Source organism: Pan troglodytes, chromosome 3 (genome assembly GCF_028858775.2).
Source record: "Pan troglodytes isolate AG18354 chromosome 3, NHGRI_mPanTro3-v2.0_pri, whole genome shotgun sequence".
Classification (NCBI taxonomy): domain Eukaryota; kingdom Metazoa; phylum Chordata; class Mammalia; order Primates; family Hominidae; genus Pan; species Pan troglodytes.
Genome location: NC_072401.2, coordinates 127,324,675 through 127,343,365, shown reverse-complemented (window position 1 = coordinate 127,343,365; position 18,691 = coordinate 127,324,675).

Sequence of the window (18,691 nt, the reverse complement as noted above, 5' to 3'; positions counted from 1 at the left end):
TTTACCAAAGAAAAAAATGTGCTCATGAAATTGTATAAGTATACATATAGAAAAGGTTTACTCATAATTAGCAAACTTACAATCAGACTAGGTGTCTACCAACAGCAAAATCAATAAATTTGTGTGTATTCATCCAATGAAATACTATTCATCAATGAAAAGTGAAATGCTCAATATGCAACACCACATGTTAATATCAGATAATATGGTAAGTGAAAGAAGACACACAAAAGAGTATACATTATTGATTTTATTTATATAAATTTGTAGGAAAGGCAAAACTAACATATGGTGAGAAAAAGCAGAAGAGTGATTTCTGGAGGGATGAGGGTGAAGGTGTTAATTGACTAAAAAGGGTGTGAGAAAGCTTTCCGGGATGTTGAGAATGCTTTATAAGTTAATGAGAATTTGTTTTATACAGGTATATGAAATTGCCAACATATATCTAATGGTAAACTTAGATGTACATGGAAATGCACAAGTAAATTTTACTTCAAATAAGTAAAATATTTCATTCTACTTTAATGATAGCACTGATGATATGTTTCAGGGAGAATTTACTGATGCCTGCAACTTACTTTGAAATGCAATAAAATAAGATGAATTGATGGGTGAATAAAGAGATTCAGATTTGGTTAATTCGTTACCAGCAAATATAATAAACTTTAACTGTATAATTATAAATTTTCATATACAATTCTTTCAACTTTTTGTAAACTTGAAAATTTTCATAAAAGGATATCAATGACTTTTTCTCTCAATTAACGTTATGAAACTAATTCCTACAACTTGAGGGGAGGAAGGAAGAAAGAGAAACATTTTTAAAGGGCAGAAAGAGGAAGAGAAAGAAAATCACAACCACAAAAACAAAGAAAACTAAATATTTATTACTTACTAATAAATTTGAATACTTGGCAGAAATGAATTGTTTTCTAGAAATCACAAAATACAGTATTCTCTTATAATAAGATAAAAATTTAGATTTTTAAAAAATCTCAGCACATTCTCAAATAGATTTTCACTTTATAAATTGGGAAAATTAATGGCAGGAACCATAGATTATTTATTGTACCTTCTTGAACCCCTAACTATGTCCTCCATAGATAGTTATCTTATTCAAAAATGTTTCTTCAGCAGTTATTATAAAGAAGACACTCTATGAAAACTAGGAACAAAGTGGTGAACCGATTTTATATCATCCTTTGTTTTGTGAAGTTTATAGGATAGCTGGTAAAGGGATTGTCAGGCCTCTGAGCCCAAGCCAAGCCATTGCTTCCCCTGTGACTTGCATGTATACGCCCAGATGGCCTGAAGTAACTGAAGAATCACAAAAGAAGTGAAAAGGCCCTGCCCCGCCTTAACTGATGACATTCCACCATTGTGATTTGTTCCTGCCCCACCTTAACTGAGTGATTAACCCCGTGAATTTCCTTCTCCTGGCTCAGAAGCTCCCCAACTAAGCACCTTGTGACCCCCACCCCTGCCCACCAGAGAACAACCCCCTTTGACTGTAATTTTCCATTACCTTCCCAAATCCTATAAAATGGTCCCACCCCTATCTCCCTTCACTGACTCTCTTTTCGGACTCAGCCCACCTGCACCCAGATGAAATAAACAGTCATGTTGCTCACACAAAGCCTGTTTGGTGGTCTCTTAACACAGACACGCATGAAATTTGGTGCCGTGACTCCGATCGGGGGACCTCCCTTGGGAGATCAATCCCCCATCCTCCTGCTCTTTGCTCCGTGAGAAAGATCCACCTATGACCTCAGGTCCTCAGACCGACCAGCCCAAGAAACATCTCACCAATTTCAAATCCGGTAAGCAGCCTCTTTTTACTCTCTTCTCCAACCTCCCTCACTATCCCTCAACCCCTTCTCCTTCACCCTTAGCGGCAAGTCCCGCTTTTCTGGAGGAGGGGCAAGTACCCCTGAACCCCTTCTCCTTCACCCTTAGTGGCAAGTCCCGCTTTTCTAGGGGCAAGAACCCCCAATCCCTTATTTCCGCACCCCAACCTCTTATCTCTGTGCCCCAATCCCTTATTTCCGTGCCCCAACACTTTCTCTGCTTTTCTGGAGGGCAAGAAGCCCCCACCCCTTCTCTGTGTCTCTACTCTTTTCTCTGGGCTTGCCTCCTTCACTATGGGCAAGCTTCCACCATCCATTCCTCCTTCTTCTCCCTTAGCCTGTATTCTTAAGAACTTAAAACCTCTTCAACTCTCACCTGACCTAAAATGTAAGCGTCTTATTTTCTTCTGCATTGCCACTTGACCCCAATACAAACTCGACAGTAGTTCCAAATAGCCGGAAAACGGCACTTTCAATTTTTCCATCCTACAAGATCTAAATAATTCTTGTCGTAAAATGGGCAAATGGTCTGAGGTGCCTGACATCCAGGCATTCTTTTACACATCAGTCCCTTCCTAGTCTCTCTGCCCAGTGCAACTCATCCCAAATCTTCCTTCTTTCCCTCCCGTCTGTCCCCTCAGTCCCAACCCCAAGCGTCACTGAGTCTTTCTAATCTTCCTTTTCTACAGACCCATCTGACCTCTCCCCTCCTCACCAGGCCGAGCTAGTTCCCAATTCTTCCTCAGCCTCTGCTCCTCCACCCTATAATCTTTTTATCGCCTCCCCTCCTCACACCTGTTCTGGCTTACAGTTTCCTTCCGTGACTAGCCCTCCCCCACCTGCCCAGCAATTTACTCTTAAAAAGGTGGCTGGAACCAAAGGCATAGTCAAGGTTAATGCCCCTTTTTCTTTATCCCAAATCAGAAGCGTTTAGGCTCTTTTTCATCAAATATAAAAACCCAGCCCAGTTCATGGCTCATTCGGCAGCAACCCTGAGAAGCTTTACAGCCCTACACCCTAAAAGGTCAAAAGGCCATCTTATTCTCAACATACATTTTATTACCCAATCTGCTCCCGACATTAAATAAAACTCCAAAAATTGGAATCTGGCCCTCAAACCCCACAACAGGACTTAATTAATCTCACCTTCAAGGTGTACAATAATAAAAAAAAAAGTTGCAATTCCTTGCCTCCACTGTGAGACAAACCCCAGCCACATCTCCAGCACACAAGAACTTCCAAACGCCTGAACCGCAGCGGCTAGGGGTTCCTCCAGAACCTCCTCCCCCAGGAGCTTGCTACAAGTGCCAGAAATCTGACCACCAGGCCAAGGAATGCCTGCAGCCCAGGATTCCTCCTAAGCTGTGTCCCATCTGTGCAGGACCCCACTGGAAATTGGACTGTTCAACTCACATGGCAGCCACTCCCAGAGCCCCTGGAACTCTGGCCCAAGGCTCTCTGACTGACTCCTTCTTGGCTTAGCAGCTAAAGACTGACGCTGCCCGATCACCTCGGAAACCCCGTAGACCATCACGGATGCCGAGCTTTAGGTAACTCTCACAGTGGAGGGTAAGTCCGTCCCCTTCTTAATCAATACAGAGGCTACCCACTCCACATTACCTTCTTTTCAAAGACCTGTTTCCTTTGCCTCCATAACTGTTGTGGGTATTCACAGCCAGGCTTCTAAACCTCTTAAAACTCCCCAACTCTGGTGCCAACTTAGACAATACTCTTTTATGCACTCTTTTTTAGTTATCCCCACCTGCCCAGTTCCCTTATTAGGCGGAGATATTTTAGCCAAATTATCTGCTTCCCTGACTATTCCTGGACTACAGCTGCATCTCATTGCCGCCCTTCTTCCCAATCCAAAGCCTCCTTTGCGTCCTCCTCTTGTATTCCCCCACCTTAACCCACAAGTATAAGATACATCTACTCCCTCCTTGGCTACTGATCATGCACCCCTTACCATCTCATTAAAACCTAATCACCCTTACCCCGCTCAATGCCAATATCCCATCCCACAGCATGCTTTGAAAGGATTAAAGTCTGTTATCACTTGCCTGCTACAGCATGGCCTTTTAAAGCCTATAAACTCTCCTTACAATTCCCCCATTTTACCTGTCCTAAAACCAGACAAGCCTTACAAGTTAGTTCAGGATCTATGCCTTATCAACCAAATTGTTTTGCCTATCCACCCCATGGTGCCAAATCCATATACTCCCCTATCCTCAATACCTCCCTCCACAATCCATTATTCTGTTCTGGATCTCAAACATGTTTTCTTTACTCTTCCTTTGCACCCATCATCTCAGCCTCTCTTCGCTTTCACTTGGACTGACCCTGACACCCATCAAGCTCAGCAAATTACCTGGGCTGTACCACCGCAAGGCTTCACAGACAGACCCCATTACTTCAGTCAAGCCCAAATTTCATCCTCATCTGTTACCTATCTCGGCATAATTCTCGTAAAAACACACGTGGTCTCCCTGCTGATCGTGTCCAATTAATCCCCCAAACCTCAATCCTTTACAAAACAACTCCTTTCCTTCCTAGGTGTGGTTAGTGCGGTCAGAATTCTTACACAAGAGCCAGGACCGCACCCGGTAGCCTTTCTGTCCAAACAACTTGACCTTACTGTTTTAGCCTAGCCCTCATGTCTGCGTGCAGTGGCTGCCCCTTCTTTAATACTTTTAGAAGCCCTCAAAATTACAAACTATGCTCAACTCTCTCTCTACATTTCTCATAACTTCCAAAATCTATTTTCTTCTTCATACCTGATGCATATACTTTCTGCTCCCTGGCTCCTTCAGCTGTACTCACTCTTTGTTAAGTCCCACAATTACCATTGTTCCTGGCCTGGACTTGAATCCAGCCTCCCATGTTATTCCAGATACCACACCTGACCCTCATGACTGCATCTCTCTGATCCACCTGATGTTCACCCCATTTCCCCACATTTCCTTCTTCCCTGTTTCTCACCCTGATCATGCTTGATTTATTGATGGCAGTTCCACCAGGCCTAATCACCACACACTAGCCAAGGCAGGCTATGCGATAGTACAAGCCACTAGCCCGCCTCTTAGAACCTTTCATTTCCTTTCCATCGTAGAAATCTATCCTCAAGTAAATAACTTCTCAGTGTTCCATCTGCTATTCAATCTGCTATTCTACTCCTCCTCAAGGATTATTCAGGCCCCCTCCCTTCCCTACACATCAAGCTCGAGGATTTGCCCCTGCCCAGGACTGGCAAATTAGCTTTACTCAACATGCCCCGAGTCACAAAAACTAAAATACCTCTTAGTTTAAGAAGACACTTTTACTAGATAGGTAGAGGCCTTTCCTACAGGGTCTGAGAAGGCCACCGCAGTCATTTCTTCCCTTCTGTCAGACATAATTCCTCAGTTTAGCCTTCCCACCTCTATACAGTCTGATAACAGACCAGCCTTTATCAGTCAAATCAGCCAAGCATTTTTTCAGGCTCTTAGTATTCAGCGACAGACTAATGGTCTATTAAAAACACACCTCACCAAGCTCAGCCACCAACTTAAAAAGGACTGGACAATACTTTTACCACTTTCCCTTCTCAGAAGTGAAACCCATCCTCAGAATGCTACAAGGTACAGCCCATTTAAGCTCCTGTATAGACGCTACTTTTTATTAGGCCCCAGTCTCATTCCAGACACCAGACCAACTTCCCCCAAATACCTTGTCATCCCTACTATCTTCTGTCTACTCATACTCCTATTCACTGTTCTCAACCACTCATACATGCCCTGCTCTTGTTTACACTGCCGGTTTACACTGTTTCTCCAAGCCATCACAGCTGATATCTCCTCGTACTATCCCCAAACTGCCACTCTTAACTCTTGAAGTAAATAAATCATCTTTGCTGGCAGGAATATGCTGAACCTCCTTAGGCACTCTCTAATTAGATGTCCTGGGTCCTCCCAATTCTTAGTCCTTTTATACCTGTTTTTCTCCTTCTCTTATTCCATTTAGTTTTTCAATTCATACAAAACCGTATCCAGGCCATCACCAATCATTCTATATGACAAATGTTTCTTCTAACAACCCCACAATATCACCCCTTACCACAAGATCTCCCTTCAGCTTAATCTCTCCCACTCTAGGTTCCCACACCACCCCTAATCCCGCTTGAAGCAGCCGTGAGAAACATCGCCCATTCTCTCTCCATACCACCCCCCAAAAATTTTCGCCCCCCCAACACTTCAACACTATTTTGTTTTATTTTTCTTATTAATACAAGAAGGCAGGAATGTCAGGCCTCTGAGCCCGAGCCAAGCCATCGCTTCCCCTGTGACTTGCACGTATACGCCCAGATGGCCTGAAGTAACTGGAGAATCACAAAAGAAGTGAAAAGGCCCTGCCCCACCTTAACTGATGACATTCCACCATTGTGATTTGTTCCTGCCCCACCTTAACTGAGTGATTAACCCTGTGAATTTCCTTCTCCTGGCTCAGAAGCTCTCCCATTGAGCACCTTGTGACCCCCACCCCTGCCCACCAGAGAACAACCCCCTTTGACTGTAATTTTCCATTACCTTCCCAAATCCTATAAAATGGCCCCACCCCATCTCCCTTCACTGACTTTCTTTTTGGACTCAGCCCACCTGCACCCAGGTGAAATAAACAGCCATGTTGCTCACACAAAGCCTGTTTGGTGGTCTCTTCACACGGACGCACATGAAAGGGATAATAATCAAATTATCACCAAAATACCCACACTTAAATACTTAGGAGGAAAGCATCAGAGTACTAGCTCTGGCTTTAGTGTGAAGAAACAGGGAAAACATTTTATTGAGGATGTGTGTCAGCATTAACAATGTAAGAAGGGAGGAGATAGATTTCCAAGGATGAAGCAATATATACAATTTCCTTCAGTTAAGAGGGAGGCAGGCAACATGGAAAGTGAAAAGGCCTTAGTGGCTAGACGGTAGAGAGTGGGAGCAGGTGCGAGGACTCTATGAGATGAGATGGAACAGGGAGTCATGAAAGGAAGTGCTTTATGGGCCACATGAAGGGGGTCAGCCTTTCACCTAGGAGCTAAGGAAATTTTATATTAGATGATTACACAGAAATAACATCAATAAGTAGTTTCACATTCTGAAATGATGACTCTGGTTGCAACAGGAATGGAATCAGAGAGAAGCATGAAAGAATGCTAATAAACAAAATAAGAAGCCATGGCAATTGTCTCTGTGATGGCTTTATCTTGTGTAGAGATATTTGGATAAGAAATAATTGTAGGAGAAAAGATGAATTGTACCTGATGATGGATTGACTGTGCAACAGTGATTGAGAGAGTAGGTTAAGATGTTTCCTAGGCTTCTAATTTCTCATTTGGACATTGACTAAGTAGTGAAAATGTTTTACATGGTACAGAACTTTGAAAAGAAACAGGTTTTAAGAGACAGTCAGTAGGGTGGTAAATGGTTACAATAACCTGCCTTTGAAATATCCAGTTTAGAGATTTTTAATGAGCAGCAGGACAATATTAATTTAAATTTGGCATATCTGTAATATTTTAATTATTTCAATTAATATGAAGAATAGTTTGAAATGTGCAAGAATTTGTTATGGGGGTATTATTGGTAGTTGCTTAATAATTCTAAGTCAAATTAATATGCACATCTAATCAAAATTAAATAGTACAGATGAGACTGCAATGAAAAATACTGTCTCTGGCCTTCATCTGTCCTCATCTCCAGTAACATTCCCAGTGGGAATCGCTTTTAGCTCTTAATGACTTTTGTTCGTGTGTATATAGAGAAGCAAGGAAATAAATACTATGTCTCCTCAAACGTCCATGAAGTTATCAATTTTCATTATTTTAAAGATGTTTTTAAATGTATTTCTGTTTTCTGAATTCTGTTTCCTTTGAAGTAATATTTTGGTCACTACTGCTTCACATGGTCTTTAAACTTTTCTCAAAAAATGGTAATCATTGTTTGGCCTTCATGTTTGTTAATAATACAACATAAAAACTTACTTTGAACTATTTCTGTTGGTTAGGTTTCTTGACCGGTAGGTAGTCTTCATTTTAGAGTAAGTGAAAAGGGAGCTGCAACTTGCATCTTTGGCTCAAAAATAGCTAATTTTTGTAGCTAATTTGTAAATATATATAGAGGTTTTGGTATAGCACATCAAGTACACAGTAGGGAAACCCTTAGTTATTTTCAGTAAATCTGTGACTTTTTTATTTTCTGTCTGGGAGTTGACAGATGCTGCTGGTCAAGATTGAGGGTTAAGTTTGGGGTAAATAGTGGGCAGGGTCAACTGTTAATTGCAACCCTTCAACTAATTCCTAAGCTTTCAGACCCATTAGCTCACTTCAGCAATCCATCACATTTACCATTTGAGTCAAGATTTATTCAGGGGGAAAAAACATTTAGAGCTTTTTCTAGACAGATTCTTTCCTTCCAAGTCATAGTCCCTTCTTTCCCTTTGTAATTGTGGTTTCTTCCACACTTTCCTTCAGTTACCACACCTCCTCCTCTTTCTATACCCCTCCAATTTTTTCTGTATTAATGAAAAACAAAAAAAAAAATATCACAGCAGATGACTCCTATTCAGTTCTCTTCCTAGTTGTGTATTTAATTTCTATAATTACCATTTTTGTTCATTTCTGTCATTTTTTGTGTGTTTCATATGAGAGAAGGGATAGTATGTTTGCTGTTTGGGATCAGAAACATAAATGCTATATTTACTGACATTGCTTTTTTGATTTTTTATTATTTTGAAATGACTTAATTATAATACAAGTACTATATAGCTCAGAAGACAAAGTAATTTCTTCATACAAAACTTTTCAAAGCATGTAACACAGAATAGTTCATGCCGATGCAATCTTAGGAATCTGGTATTCAAAATGTGTATAAAAATGGTGTACAAAATGTGTAATCCCAATTTCTGGTTCTTTGCCTAACAGACAACAGGCATTCAGTAAATATCTACTGAATAATAAAAATATGTGGTAGTATCATTTTCGAAGATATATTTTTAAATTCTTTTACATCATAATGCTCTTTCTTCTTTTAATTAATTCTTATACAGTCTGAGAAGATCTGGAGCTGTTTAGAGGCAATTCCAGTAATGTACCTAAATAATGTGCAAGCCTTAAGGTCGAACTATGCATTTTCATTTATTTTTAATTCCTCAATCAAATCTAAGTACAGAGAAACTTGAATAACCAGGTTTTACAGAAGATATTTCCAATAAAGAATAGCTGTGGGATTATGCAAACGAGATTTTTCCACTAAATGGAATCAGGAGAAGCTTAAAATTAAACTTTCCATTTAACAAGACCAATGTAACTGAAGACATGGTTTTAAAAATCCATTAAGTCACTTTGGAAAAGGTAGTAAACACAGCTTCTGGAGACTAGAGAACTCCATTTGGCAATCTATACCATTAATGATACAATTTCCATTAAATTGCATGCATTCATTCCCTGTTTTACATCCTTACTTATAAAACACAATTTACACAAGGTTGTTTTGCTTTACTGCTTGAAAGAATCTGTTATAATAAAAAATAATACTCTTACCTATACCATTTTACACTGAAAGAAGTAGCCATCTATATCACCATCACTTTGAATGCAATTTCTTTTTCTATTCTTTCATTAAAGTGAGATTCATTACAGCAATATTTGCATGTTCGAATCTTCAAATAATTAGAAATACACTGGTGAGGGAGAGGTTTCTCAACAAACACTAGAGTATTCTTAAATAGAAATGGTAATATTTGCTATTAATGTAATATTCTTTCTTTCCTTTTTATGGTGAGAAGAATTGTGATTCACATGTTCATATGTTAGCATGGTTTATGTGACATTTTAAATCGGGTCACCTGGATTATGGGCATTCTTTAACAGAACTGGAAGGCCCAGCAATAAATTCTTCCTATAAATTTTGTATAAATAATTTGTTAATTAAAATGACTATGTAATAACACTACCCATATTTGAAATCATCTTAATTTGATCATAATATATTGTAAGGTGGTAAATGTTTTAAATTCTTGCCAACAACATTTGCCTGTCGTCTGAATGCAAGATCTTCCAACATACCGTTTTATGTGTGTTGCTTACTGTAACACTTACTTTACCATGTAGGAGTCCTAAAGCTTTATTTAAAGATTTTCTACAAGTGAAAATTTATTTTCTACAATTCCATTTGGCACTAAAATTCCAATGGCAGTCAGGTGTCATTTCTGTGTGATCGAAAAAATTGGCCACTATTGTTTACTTGGCAAAAGATTAGCATGTTCATGATTGAGACTTCACAATAGAGCTTTGCAATTTTATTAGGGCCAGCCTATGATGAATATTTTTATTCATGACCTTAGCAATGTACTGATATTAAATGTAAAAAGATTTAGTTACTTCATTTAGTTCCAGGTCATCCTTTTCCACCTCACCTCAAGAGGCCCATAGATAAAGAAAATATAGTATATTGTAGATGGTAAATGTTAGATCCTGCTTACAAATAAGAACTCAATGTAATATGAAAGTATGTTTGATTGTGGTAAAACAAATGTATTTTAAAAATAACTGCCAGGGCATTCAAAAGCTTAAAAAGAGCCTTAATAAGAGTATTTCTTCCAATTTTCATTACACATATATTCCATAGTATTACTAAATGATGTACATTTAATTTAAGAACAAAAAAAGTCAATGTCTGGATTTCTGGTGCCCTTTGAAATAATGTAAACAAGTCATTTTAGTAATGTAACAATACTTAATTTTGTAAAATAATGTTCCAATGAGTGAGAACTTCTGTGTTACAGGATGTTAAACCCACATGGAAATAAGAAGTGTTTGTACATATTACAAAGTTATTTTTTATTTGATGAAATGTAATGTTATCTATGCTCTTACACAATTTTTCTTAGTTGTCACTAAATCTACATTTTTTATTATTTTATTTGTAGCTCTTTTTATATTTTGCATTCACCCAAATATAAATGTTAAGTGCAAAGAATTGGCTCACTGATTAATAATGATTGATACTTTATTTCTCATTCCATATTAATTAATTTAAATCAGACTATACGTATAAATTTAATAAATAAAAAATAGAAAAATTTAAAGTTTTGGCTTTCCCATAAATGTCACTACACTAAGCAGGCAAAATATAGAAAAACTCATCATCATTTTATTTTATAGTCTAACTTTCTTGTGGGGAGTCAGTGATTTTTTTTCATTTTAAATTTAGCCTTCATGGAGTTTTATCCAAGAAAAGCAACTAAATGCCAAAACCTTTTACATAGTGGGCTAAAGATAGGAAGTGCACATATGTATGGCATGTGTTCTATACATTATTAGATCTCTGCCTTCATTTCTAATGCTAATACACTCATGTGAAGAGTTAAGCAAAAATGTCAGGTACTATATATTTAATATAAATATTATTGTTAATAAAAGGGAAATCAATGTGTGCGGAAGTAATCTAGGAATGTTTCTCAGAATAGACAAGCCATGAAAAAGAATAAAAATAACTAATATTTAGAAATACTAATCTTATTTTCTTCACAACAACTGTATGAGTTGACACTATTATTGTCCCTATTGTTAAAATGAGCAAAATGAGACATAAAGTGGTTAAATAAGTTCTCCAAAAATCACAAATCTAGTAAGTGTTGGACTAAAATATTAAACCTAGATACTATAGTTCTAACCTATGTTGCTGCTCAAACAGGTAGGGTTTGAGTCAGAAAGGCTCCTAGCTCACCATTATCTCAATTCTGTATGGCATACTCCATGAGTATGGGAGGCATTCATGGTTCTTATCAAAACTATTTTTCCTAATGAATGTCTAGGCCATCTCTGTGTGTGTGTGTGTGTGTGTGTGTGTGTGTGTGTGTGTGTGTGTGTCTACACTTAGTTAAAAGTTATTCTCAAGACTTCTGCATTGAGTGTTATTTTATATTTAAATTTTAATACAATATTTTGTTGATTTTTGCATTAGTTTATATAAAACAGTTACATAGAATGTCTGTCATTACAGAAATAAATTATGACTGCATTTATGAAATTGTGAGTTTATTTATTATATTGTACTCAGAGTGAATGAATCTTTTTTAAAATAATATATCTGTGATAATAAAATTTGCAACAAAAATTATTTTGATACCAAAACATAGCATTAATACATACAAACTGTACTTCTGATTCTTTCTAATACAAAATAATTATCTTTTAAAATTGCTCTTAAAAAAGCAGTACTCGGCCGGGAGCGGTGGCTCATGCCTGTAATCCCAGCACTTTGCGAGGCTGAGGCTGGTGGATCATGAGGTCAGGAGATCAAGACCAGCCTGGCTAACACAGCGAAACCCTGTCACTACTAAAAATACAAAAAATTAGCCAGGCGTGGTGGCGGGTGCCTGTAGTCCCAGCTACTCGGGAGGCTTAGGCAGGAGAATGGCGTGAACCCGGGAGGCAGAGCTTGCAGTGAGCGGAGATCGCACCACTGCACTCCAGCCTGGGCGACAGAGCGAGACTCTGCCTCAAAAAAAAAAAAAAAAAAAAAAAAAAAAAAAAAAAAAGCAGTACTGTTGTTAGTACAAAACTTCAAAAATATCAATGACTATAATTTTTAATATGTAATATCAAACTCTGTATTGGCAATATGGAACCATTTATTTACTGGTCAGGTAATAAATGTCTGCAGGCAAAATGAAATTTATTTCTCATCTATATTTATTATTCTTATTAATCCATTTATCAAAGTATCTTTATGGTTAACAAAAACCCCAGAGAAAAGTAGAATAAATAAATGCATCTATATATAATTTAAATGTAAAAATGATGTATGTGATGGAATTGCATTTACTGTTCCTGATCATCTCTGGTTCTCTGCTTCGGTTTATGCTTAATTATTTTGGTAGTTAAAAGTCTTATTTTTTGCTACTTATTGTTCTTCTGAATCCACCACCGTAAAAAAAGCAAATAAATATCCTAATCTTTTATTTCACCCCTAAACCATTATACTCATCAGGCAATTGGTGTTGTAGAATAAAGTAATGAATAATCAGATTTGGCAAGAAGTTACCTTTTGCTGAGTTACCCCACCTCTTCTCTCACAAGTAAGACAAATCACTTAAATTCTCAGAAGCACCTGCTTTCTCATATTTAAAATAGGGTAATAAAATCTGTGTTGCAATACTTTTGAGGCATTAGACATACTATTTGCAAAGTTTATATCAATAATTATCTTTTAATATAGAATAATTTGTGATAACTATTGAAATGATTATGATTATAAGATTTATAGACAAATGTATGGATTAAAAATGAAGGAAGAGTGCTGGGAGATTTCTCAGACAAAAGAAGCTGATGAAATCTTATATCTAAAATATAATCTAATTTATGGCACTATTTTCATTTAAAATTTATTGTGGCCACCGGTAACAATAGAAATAAATCGGCCTCCTCAACATAATAGTCAGTATTCTCATTCAATCAACCTCACCTTACCACTACTGAATCATATTAGCATACATTTGTCCAGTAGTGTGAGGCCTGCCCTTCATTGAGAACATTTTCATAATCACACACAGGGCCTTAGAACTTGCCATAATTTTGAGTTTATAACAGCTTAGCTTCAGAGAAGCTAATGCAGAAATAGACACTAGTATCTGAAAGAAGTCAGCAGCATTGTTTAAAACTTACTATGTGTCTGTAATGGTTAATTAACTTTAGAAAATTACCATTGCCACTGGAAAGTATGAATTTATAAACAAACAATCCAAAAAGGACTTTCTAGAAGAAGTATAAAATAGTTTATGGTCCTCACTTTTTTGTTTTTTTTTCAATCTCAGGCCCTGTATAAAATTTCTCAAGGCTAGGAACTCTAGATGCTCAAGACTGGCTGACTAATGAGTATGGTTGTTGTTAATCCAATAATTCTTGGATTATTCAGTGACATCATATCTTTCACTAGACTATAACTATTTAAGTGGCAGGGCCTGCATATTTTTCTTTCTTCATATTTTTATAGTATTTCTATAGAACTAATTAACTTATTTTGACTGGAATGCCTACAGGCATAAACTATGAATATTTTCTGAGTACTTTTTAACCAGAATAGAAATTCAAATACACAATATGAATTAATTGAGAAATTATCAACTAAATAAAAGGGCTAAAATTATTAAAAAATTGATTACTTCATAATTTAAGAGGAATGAGTAAAAAGGAAGGATGATATCACATACTATCTAGTGTACTAATCATGAAATTTATTTCACCTTAAATTAAGAAAGACATCATGATAGAGAGCAGAGGGACTGAGTTCGTAAGTAAGGAAATTTTCACCAGTGATTCATCCCTGTCAATTAGCCTCTGTTCTGAAAATTTTGGCGTATTATTCTTGGTCTATTTTACTATTTGGTATGTGGCTTTAGAAACTTTTCTTTTTCCTTTCTGTACAATCAGGAAATAAGACTTAACTCTAAATTATATTCTATACTTTGATTCCTGATTTATAAAAAAAAAATCCTTGGCTCAATATTTCATTAATTTTCCTTATGCCAATGTAACTTGGTCTTAACCATCATATCTCATCTTCATTTATTTTTCTTAGCAAAAAGCTTTGCATATAATGACATCATCATAAAACATATTCTTATGTCACTCAGGCCACCTAAAATATCTTTAATAAAAATGGATAATGAACAAAACTTAAAATTGTTCCCAAAATAAAACTTGCTTTCATGGTCACACATGCTTATGTGCAATAAATCACTGCTGAATCACAAGCCAGATGTATAGGGTTTAAAGGAAAATGGAAAACTAAATCATTGGATATAAATATCTATTTATAGTGTCATTTCCTTAATAAGGGAGAGAATGAATTTTTAAAGGACATTTTTGTTGTTAAAGGTGGGATGTGATGATTGGCCATGCATACTTTCTAATGACGTAGCAGACACTGCCACTTGCCAGCCGACATCCATTTTTCCCCTTTTTAGAGATTTTTAAGTAGGATTGTTAGCTGAATATTAAGTTTTCCAGAATAAAGATGTGATTTTTTGCAGCCTAGTTTTAAGATATATGTGGCAATGGAATAATATGTAGGCAAGCACTTGTGAAGAAAAACAACGTGTGCAACTTGTGGGCTATACCTTTGGAGACAGAGACTTGCCATCTACTTCTCCTTTCTCTACAGTGTCATATATTCAAGGTTACCCTGGATATGACTTGTTTACATGATTTTCTACAGTAATTATTAACAGACCCATTTTCCATTCTCAGTTTGAACAAAAATTCTGTGATATCTCTACCTTCGTCCTTTTCATTTTGTAGAATGTTGAAAAGGAGGCAGATAATCTGAGGCCATATGGCGAGGACAATCTCTTAGGTGTGCTGACACTACAATATGGAAGAACCTCAGGCCTATGATGATTTTGTGAAGCAGAAGCCCCTTCCCACTTGGACGTTTATGTTGAAGAACAATAAACTTAAATCCTGTTTCATCCACTATTTATTTTTGGTCTCTGGTCCACACATCTGAACTTACAGCCTAACTAATGCAAAAGTCAACATATTATTTGTAAACTTTTTATTGTTTTCTAATACATCTTAGCTACATTGAATTAAAGTCAGTATTAAGACTAAAATAAGAACTTAGATTTTCTTTTTTTTTTTTTTTTTTGAGATGGAGTCTTGCTCTGTCGCCCAGGCTGGAGTGCAGTGGCACAATCTCGGCTCACTGCAAGCTCTGCCTCCTGGGTTCATGCCATTCTCCTGCCTCAGCCTCCCTAGTAGCTGGGACTACAGGCACCCACCAACATGCCCGGCTAACTTTTTGTATTTTTAGTAGAGACAGGGTTTCACTGTGTTAGCCAGGATGGTCTCAATCTCCTGACCTCACGATCCGCCCGCCTCAGCCTCCCAAAGTTCTGGGATTACAGGTGTGAGCCACCACGCCTGGCCAGAACTTAGATTTTCAAATGAATTTCATAAGCCAAATTCTAACATCAAATATTCTTAAACTTCCGTCAAGCTAACTTTTAAAATACATTCTAATGATTTTTCTTTATTGAGGGAAAACAATATTAATCCACTAAAATGTTTATTTTTCTATTGTAGGCAAATAAAAAAGGAATGCTAATCAAGTGATCACACTAAGTTTTTCTAGCAATTATTTTTGCTATGAATTTCAGATTTAGCTTTCTCTGTAAAAACATTTCAGCCAATACTAAGAAACCACTCTTGGTGATTGTATTAGACCATTTTCACACTGTTGTGAAGAACTGCTTGAGACTGGGTAATTTATAAAGAAAGAGGTTTAATTGACTCACAGTTCAGCATGGCTGGGGAGGCCTCAGAACATACAGTTATGATGGAAGGCAAAGGGGAAGCAAGGCACCTTCTTCACAAGGTGGAAGGAAGCAGTGCAGAGTGAAGGGGGAAGAGCCCTTTATAAAACCATCATATCTAATGAAAACTCACTAACAGGAGAACAGCATGGGGGTAAATGCCCCCATAATCCAAATACCTCCACCTGGTCACTCCCTTGACACATGGGGATTCTGAGGATTACAATTCAAGATGAGATTTGGGTGGGGGCACAAAGCCTAACCATATCAGTGATCTTATAACAGAGAAGGAGTGTGTGATTCAGAACTAATTGTTTTGTTATTTACTTGGAATTGGTACCCTAAGATCAAAAATGATTTCATAATTATTTTTACTGTATATGAATAAGAGACTATCTGTGAATAATTGCTGAGACCAGCTCGGTTGGGGAGACCCTAACCCAGCAGCACTTAGAGAAATTAAAGACACACACACAGAAATACAGAGGTGTGGAGTGGGAAGTCAGAGGTCTCACAGCCTTCAGAGCTGAGAGCCTCGAACAGAGATTTACCCATGTATTTATTGACAGCAAGCCAGTGCTAAGCATTGTTTCTATAGATTATAGATTAACTAAAAGTATTCCTTATGGGAAATAAAGAGATGGGCTGAAATAAAGGGATGGGTTTGGCTAGTTATCTGCAGCAGGAGCATGTCCTTAAGGCACAGATAGCTCATGCTATTGTCTGTGGTTTAAGAATGCCTTTAGTGGTTTTCCGCCCTGGATGGGGCAGGTGTTCCTTGCCCTCATCCCGGTAAACCCACAACCTTCCAGTGTGGGTGTCATGGCCATCACGAACATGTCACAGTGCTGCAGAGATTTTGTTTATGGCCAGTTTTGGGGCCAGTTTATGGCCAGATTTTGGTGGGGGGGGGCTGTTCCCAACACGTCCCCCTTCTTTGATTTGCAAAACGATAAAAGCAAAGGCAGCTTTGTCACGGTGAGCTACTTCTTGCAGGAGTCAGGATCTGCATCTGCAGACTATGCAAAGACAAAAAACACAGATTAAAAGCACAATCATAATTGAAATCACAGAGCTTCCAAGTGTTTTTATCCATTTTAATGGGTTACTAGCTGCTAACGTGTCTGCAGCTCTTAGCGCTCCGGTTCCTGGCATTAAGGTCAGGTGTGCCTGGGAAGCTTTAAATATATATATTTTTTAATTTTGCAATATCCAAAGACAAGTTTGTAGAGTGTCCTTCTAGATGCTTCTTTATTCTTTCCTAAATTTTGATCTTATTAAGAGCTATTAATAGTTTCCACAAATCCTTATGTTTAGCTCCTACAACGGGCCATATCATTTGGGGTTGAGGTGCCACCATGCTGCCATGGTTCCAGATAATAGGAACTCTTGCCATTCTTCTTATTATTTCTACCATCTGACCATTTTGTTCAGACCAGCTGAACGTAGTGTGTCCATGGCACACAGACTGAGGGGTGCAATTCAAGCTAAACATCCCTTTAGGGGACCAATTTCATAATGATTCCATAGGAATCATTGCGCAGCACCTCTGCCTGTTCTGCAATGCAATCTTCCTAAACAAGTACCTTCATTTTTTCTGGCCAGGTCCACTTCTGTTTACAAATAGGTTTTTGAGGATGGTATGCCTCAATTATAGGAGCAGATTTATTATGGTAAATGCTGAGATCAGAAAGCATGTGTAACTGTGTCATAGAGTGATTACATCCAGGCATTATTGCCAGCCAAGATTGATAAATATGCCCAATAAGTATAATTGTTCTCTCTGTCAGTCCTTGTTGAAGGAATACTCATGGCAATGGTGAGCACTGCTATCATAGCTACCATTAAATTACTCATTGTGACTGGCTGTCCCGCTTTCCTCAGGTTTTCTTCCACCATCTGTGACAACTTCTTGATCTGTGCCCAGGTGGGTGGCTGTGTTTGACAGGTGTTGCTCGTGAAAGTTGGGGTCCTCCTCAGCATCAGCCTTGACATGGCTGCAACCAAGGGGTCCTCGGGATCCTCCCAGAATCTATTCCTCGGCATCTGGCTCATGATAAGGTTTCAGGTGTGTTGATGGTATCCAAATCGGCTGTTGATTTTGGCCTGGAGAAACACAAGCATAACCCCTACCCCAAGTTATTATCTTACCTATTTTCCAACTTTTGTTATTGGATTGCATTAGCAACCAGGCAATCAGCCATTTGATTCCCTTTAGTTAAAGGTCTGGGAAGAGGTGTATGAGCCCTAATGTGAGTGATGTAAAAAGGGTGCATTCTACTCCTAACTGCTGTTTGAAATTGGGTAAATAAAATCATCGGTTGTTTATCTGTATGAAATCATAACTGAGCATTTTCAATTAACCGTGTGGAATGAACCACTTATGAAGAATCAGAAATCACATTAATAGGCATCAAAAGCAGTCAATACCTCAATTGCAGCTACAAGCTCCACTTTTTGAGCTGAAGCATAGGGCATCTGGAAAACTTTACCTTTTG